This window comes from Aedes albopictus, chromosome 2, assembly GCF_035046485.1.
Source record: "Aedes albopictus strain Foshan chromosome 2, AalbF5, whole genome shotgun sequence".
Taxonomy (NCBI): domain Eukaryota; kingdom Metazoa; phylum Arthropoda; class Insecta; order Diptera; family Culicidae; genus Aedes; species Aedes albopictus.
The window spans coordinates 43,048,153-43,055,692 of NC_085137.1; positions in this window are offsets into that span (position 1 = coordinate 43,048,153).

The window sequence follows — 7,540 nt, forward strand, 5'->3', positions numbered from 1 at the left end:
AACAGGTTCCCGGAACCGGTTTTCAAAACCACGGAAATGTGGTCAATTCATACATTATCTATGATTATGTTGTCTGATGCATCGAAATTTACAGAATTTTGATGTTTACATAAGATATCAGAGACAGGATTAGACACTTGGTGGTCCCGGAACCGGTTCCTAGGACCCCGGAAATGTGGCCAATTTTCGCAGTTTGTATAACCTTGCCATATGGGACAACAAAGTTCGCAGAATTTCATAGATTATACATCAGTCATCAAACCAGGACCGGTTCCGAGGACCCCGGAAATGTGATCAATTCTTGAATTGTTTGTGAACATACCGTGCAGAATATTGATGCGAATATATCAGTGATCATGCCTCGCATGCCCCGAAAATGTGACTCTGGCATTTTATATGACCATCTCGTGTGACACATCAAAATTTTCAGAATTTCATAACAAAAATCATCAGTTTTAAAAACTACTAAGGGAAACAACATTATCCACCTAGTGGTCATGAGACTGGTTACCCGGACCCTGAAAAAGATCAATTCCCGCATTTTATATGATCCATGACCCGCCCGATACATAAAAAGTTGCAGAATTTTGATGTGAATACATCATTGCTCACATCAGATACAGGGGATGGCCAGAATGTTTGGGATAGGCAACTTTTTTTCTCCCACAAATAAATTCAACATGCTGTAACTTTTCATAGAGTGCATAAAAAAATCTCAAATTTTGACTGTTTCTCAACCTATTATATGTACATCATTGGTACAAATTTCGGCTCGATTGATTAATTTTTCGCGAAGTTGGAACCGTTTGGGTAAAACACTATTATTTAGACAACTCATTTTTGAACTGTCATATCTCGGAAACCAATGAATCGAATTGAATGAATTTTATAACGTTTATCAACAATATATTGATACTTAATACGACGTTATAAAATGTAATATTTTCTCACGGCGAATTAAGTTATGCCGGATTGAAATTTTTACCCATATAGAGGAAAATAAGTCAAATTTACAATACCACACAAAAATTACTAAATGTGTTCTTCCTTCAATCTAAATGGGCTCTAATATATCTGACTAGAGATGACTTGAGAACAGAAGTGGAAAATCTTTGGATATCAACACTAAAATTTATTGACATTGATGTAAAAAAATACATTTTTTCGAGAAAAATCCAAAAAGTGTCAATCCATGATAAATTTTTTCAACGTTCAAAAAGTACCTATGTTTTAATAATTTGTGAAGCATTTACATATTGTTAGTGTACGTTCAAAATTTCATTCAATTCGGTTCACTGCTTTTCGAGATATGACACCTCAAAAATGAGTTGTTTGAAAAATAGTGTTTTACCCGAACGGTTCTAACTTTGCGAAATATTAATCAATCGAGCCCAAATTTGCACCAATGATGCACACATAATAGGTTGACAAACAGTCAAAATTTGAGATTTTTTGATGCGCTCTATGAAAAGTTATAGCTTGTTGAACTTTTTTTTGAGAGAAAAAAAAGTTGCCTAACCCAAACATTTTGGCCATCTCCTGTATTACAGGCAGGTTTAGCCACTTGGTAGTCCTGGAACCGGTGAATCCGGAAATGTGATCATTTCCCTGATTTTGTATGACCCTGCCATGTGGCGCATCAAAATTCGTTGAATCTCATGGATAATTTTCCACTGATATATTTTGCCCTTTACTGGCATTTACCAGATTTTGCTGGTATGTCATAAACATACAGAAAAACTTGTAGTTACAGTATCGGACAATAAAAATGCACCAAAGCCGTTTTCCCATACAAAATAGTCAACTTTAGATTGTCATATCTCAGTCATTTCTTAACCGATTGATCTCAATTTTTTGTGACGAACTACAAAACACTTCAATTTTTAAAAACTATTGAAAAAGTTGGGTGTTAACTATTGATGCAATAGTTACAGACGGTTGTATTTTGACAATAAAAATGCACCAAGAAAATAAATCTTATAGCAAACAATGCTGAAGTCAAATCATGTTGGTGTCTTCGGCAAATATGTTTCTTGCGTGATGACGAGTGAATGTGCGGAAGACTCCAACATGATTCGACTTCAGTATTTTTTGCTATAAGATTTTTTTTCTTGGTGCATTTTTATTGTCAAAATCCAACCGTCTGTAACTATTGCATCAATAGTTAACACCCAACTTTTTCAATAGTTTTTAAAAATTGAAGTGTTTTGTAGTTCGTCACAGAAAATTGAGATCAATCGGCTAAGAAATGACTGAGAATGGCAATCTAAATTTGACTATTTTGTATGGGAAAACGACTTTGGTGCATTTTTATTGTCCGATACTGTAGAAGACACAGAATGTTGCTAATTGACAAATTGAGGGATAAATTTTTGAGAAATATCGCGTTCTGGTGGGATTCGAACCCACGACCCCGTATTCGCTAGACCGGTTCTTTAACCAACTAAGCCACAGAACAGGTGATAATTCTGCGGAATAGAAAGCCAAACTGAACCCGAGCCCTCACCATGAACATTCACTTTTTCAAGAACCATCTCTCTTTCGGCTTAGATGTCAATCCCCAACACAGCCTCGTTTGTGCCCAACAACTACAAGTGAGAGCGTATTATTTTTATTTGAAGCCGAGACTTACTCTCGCACTCCGCATACCTAGCCACCAAGCAGTCTGTTTGCTGGTGTCTAATTCAGTATGCGTCGAGAGCTCGGCACGGTCGCACGCTCCACGACCAACTGCGCCGATGACGCAAGGTAGGGTACACTGATATATCATCTGTTCTGTGGCTTAGTTGGTTAAAGCACCGGTCTAGCGAATACGGGGTCGTGGGTTCGAATCCCACCAGAACGCGATTTTTTTTCAAAAATTTATCCCTCAATTTGTCAATTAGCAACATTCTGTGTCTTCTAACTACAAGTTTTTCTGTATGGATAATTTTCCAGTTATCAAACCAGCTACTGAAGAGAACATTGTCACCCAAGTGGTTCCTGAACCGGATCCCTGGCCTTCTAGAATTATGCCAGTTCTCGCATTTTCAATAACCATGCCGTCCGATATACCGCAATTTCCAGACTCTTTGGAGAATGCATGAGTTTTTATGCCAGCTACGGGAAGCAACATTGTTCACCTGGTATTCCCAGATTATGAGGACCTCGGATATGTCGTAAATTATTTTATTGACTATGGTAATACCATGCAACATATCGAAATTTGCAGAATTATTGAGCGAATACATTAGTAACCATGTCAAATGTCAAAAACAGGCTTGACCACGGTTCCGGAAGCAGTTCCCTGGACCCCTAGAATGCGAGTCTTCGGAAGCGCGGTAAATTTTCACATTTCATATGACTGCATATGGTAAATTTTCATATAGCGTATGATAGGGTACATCAGTTATCAAGCTATTGGAAGCAATATTGTCCATCTGATTCGAGGAACCGGGTTCTCGGCGATTGCAATCACTTCCCTTCTCCATGGGCGAAACTACGGATTTTTGCCAGGGGGTGTACTACAAACAAATATTCATTAGTCCATCCATACATCATTCATCGCCTCATATCTCACTGCAATGCATTAAAATCCTAGGGAGTGCCTGGCACCCCCGGTAGTTTCGCCTATGTTCCCCTCGTTTTGGGTGTTTCAGGGCGATCTCGTGTTTTAGGGGGATCTCGGAATATTCCAGAGAATTTCAGATCATTTAGGTTGGTAGCCATGGGGTCTCCAGTTAGCCTAGTGGTTAAGGCTATGGATCGCCAATCCGGAGACGGCGGGTTCGATTCCCGTTCCAGTCGGGAAAATTTTCTCGACTCCCTGGGCATAGTGTATCATTGTACTTGCCTCACAATATACAAATTCATGCAATGGTAGGCAAAGAAAACCCTTCAATTAATAACTGTGGAAGTGCTCAAAGCAAAGCAAAGCAAAGCAAAGCAAAGCAAAAGCAAAGCAAAGATAACCGTACACATCGTAGTTGCTACTCCGTGATTGACCAGAACAATCGAAGTTGCACAGAGAGCCAATGAATGTGAAAGCTTGGGACTAGCTAACCATTCTCAATGTGCACAATTCGAGAGTTCAGCTATTTAAAGTCAATAACGGCGCTGGCCACGTCCTTACGGTCATCAGGAAAGGGAAGGAATGTTAGTTCGACAACCGTTGCTACTAGAAACCGTGGAATCCACAGCATCCCCACAGTTGTCACGGGAAGGAATGGTGGTTAGTAGGGTAGGGTAAGGTGTGGATCTAGGAGCCACCTCTGTTAGGTGATATGATCCACTAGTTATATGGAAATACACGTCGCGGTCTTCATCACGATTATGATTTATTTGATCACGATGACCACTGATCCCGGATTTCGTGCTCGCGTTTCCATCGCCCTACCGTGGAAACCGACTGATCTACGATTATTGTAGCGCGATTCTGAACCCGGATTTTTCACTCGCACTTCCATCGCCCTACCGAGAAAACCGACTGACCAACGAATATTGTAGCGCGATTCTGATCCCGGATTTTTCACTCGCACTTCCATCGCCCTATCGAGAAAACCGACTGACTAACGAATATTGTAGCGCGATTCTGATCCCGGATTTTTCACTCGCACTTCCATCGCCCTACCGAGAAAACCGACTGACCAACGAATATTGTAGCGCGATTCTGATCCCGGATTTTTCACTCGCACTTCCATCGCCCTACCGAGAAAACCGACTGACCAACGAATATTGTAGCGCGATTCTGATCCCGGATTTTTCACTCGCACTTCCATCGCCCTACCGTGGAAACCGACTCTTAATAACTGTGGAAGTGCTCAAAGAACACTAAGTTGAAGCGAGGCAGGCCAAGTCCCAGTGGGGACGTAGAGCCATAAAGAAGAAGAAGGTTGGTAGCCATAGGCGTTTCAGGCTATTCAAATGGGTTGCAGGAGGTTGTTAGAGGTCAAGGTATTTAAGTGAGCTTTAAGGAATTTAAGGGGCATTTCAGCCACCTTCAATGAATTTCAGGGGGTTTAAGGGGCATTTAAGTGGGTCTTTGAGGATTGGAATGAGTTTTTAGGGGCATTTAAGGGGGGGCTTCAAGAGGTTTATACGGAATTTCAGGAGATTGTCAGTGGCATTCCAAGGATTTTTTTATGTTTGAGGAGTTTTCAGAAGCATTTCAAAAGGTCTCGGGGACTTTCAAGTGATTCCCACGGGTTTTCAGGGTCGTTTGAGAGGGCCCCAGAGTCATTTTGGTGTGTTCCTGGAGGCTCATGGAGATTTCATAAGGGTTTTAAGGGTCGTTTAAAGTGTTTCAATAGGTATTAGTTGTCAAAAACTTTCAATAAGGCTTTAATTACCCATGGTTTTTTATTTCTTGTAGAAAGTTTATCTTCAGCCTCAAAGATTGCCAAGTAGCCCAAGAAAATCAAATTCTTCCAACATTTTTTCTCGATTTTTAGTTTTTCATCGATTTCTAAAACAAGAAAAATGAAGAATTTTTTGGATTTTGATATCAAAATACGAAAAATTGATTTTTCTTTCCAATGAAAAAGTTATACATATTTTTATTTATTTTCGCCATACTTAAGTAACAGCGAATTCAAAAAAATAAAAAAAACCCAGATTAATCCACCTAAAGGTGATAGTGCCTTTCTCGTCGAACATGTACTCATGATCTTTCCTTGGTCGGGATACGACTGGTATAGTTTTGCTTCAGAATGTTGGCTTTGCAGTCTTTTGGAGAAATCGAAAACACTAGTTTATGATTTTTTCCGACGTTTCGGTCCGTATGGGGCTTTTTCAGGGGTTCAATCGGTCAAGGTTTCCTTGTCAAGATGGCTTTGCTAAACTCAAGAATGTCATACGGAAGTTTTGGTATATATTGAGTCTGTTCGGTTTGAAACCGTCGTGATGCGGACAATCTACTACCTATCGGGTGGTCTACAATTCGGTCCCTGTTTATGGAATCTTCCACTATTGTTTTGTTTAGAAAATTTCTGTGCATGGGCCATCATTCCGAAGTATGATGTTTCTGTCGACGTAATCCAAACTGTTTCTAAATCCTGAGAATACTTTATTTTGTAAAGCAATGATTTTAATAAAATTGGGAAACTAATTAATGGAACATATTCCGACGTTATGTTAAAGGTATAGACAGAGCTGAAAAATATCAGAATTTTCAGTTGACTGCATGAGCACCTCCACTATCACTGAAGGCCGATCAATATCAAGACGATAATTACAAGCTAGGATATAACTTTTTTCACAATCACAGATGACTTTACGGTCTTCGACAAAGTTTTTTCTTCACACTTTAGACTATATTTTATTATCATAGGTTACAAGATTCATGTAATATTTGACAAAAAATGCAAGCAATAAAACCATAAAAAATTTCCCCATAGTTTCAGACGCATTAGAGCATAGTTTCCCAAACTGTGGGTCGCGACCCCCCAGGGGGGTCGCCAGTCTTCATCCAGGGGGTCGCGAGGGACGATAAAATATTTTACTGTAACAGACAGCAAATGAGGGAATTTCTATGGGGGGTCGCGAAAACTACGTCTGGTGGCAAAAGGGGGTCGCGAGACCTGAAAGTTTGGGAACCTATGCATTAGAGGATTGAAAAAACTTTGTCCGAGGTTGATGCGATAATTTTCATTTTCCCATATAACTTTGATCCATCCTACTGTATATTTTTACACCTCAGGAATCTGAAATGGTGTGATTTGTTGAGATTGCTTTAGTACCGACAAACAGACATATCATTTGGAACATATTGCTGTTATATTCATCGTCACGAAAAAATAATCGCCAAATGCTAATCAGGTTGCATTTCACAACCCGCTGCTGGCTTGATGGCGGTAGTGAGGAAACGTCAATCGAACAAAAACGATTTAACGTGTAACTTCACCAAACACCGTATCTAACAAAATCCACGAACGAAGACGATCGAAGGGGTAGTTCGCTGTTCCCATAGCAACTAATACATTGAGCATTTCAGAAACGTGAAAAATCCGGGCATTTTTTCATAAATCATGCCTAAAAGTGAGTGATACATGTAATCCTTAACGAAATTCAGCGCCTCATGTGAAATTTTTTTTTGTTTACATAGAGTAATGCGGGGCAAAAGTTCGCAGTGGGTCTTTCTCAGCGCACAAGTTAAAAACCCAGGCAAACTTGTATGGATTCGACACATTGTCAGGCCAGATACTCGCCAATAAAAACTGGAAAGATTTCGTTATGTAGTGGCAGAGTTATGTAAACAAATGTGTTTCTAGCTGTTTTGATGTACTTTTTGGACCTTTTGTAATTAGAATTTGTAATGATCGAAAGAAGAAGATTTACTAAATCTCTTGATGTCGGAGAATCGCCATTCCATAGTAATTCGAGAGGTGCACTCGAATAAACAAAAAGATTCTAGTGTTTCTTGTAGGAAGGAAGTTCGCAGTAGCTGTGGGGGCAAAAGTTCACACTATATTTCTGAATCTAGAGCATCAATATAGTTACAAAACATTTGAAACAATGACGATTTCGTATAGAAACTAATATTATGTATAATATGTGTAGTATG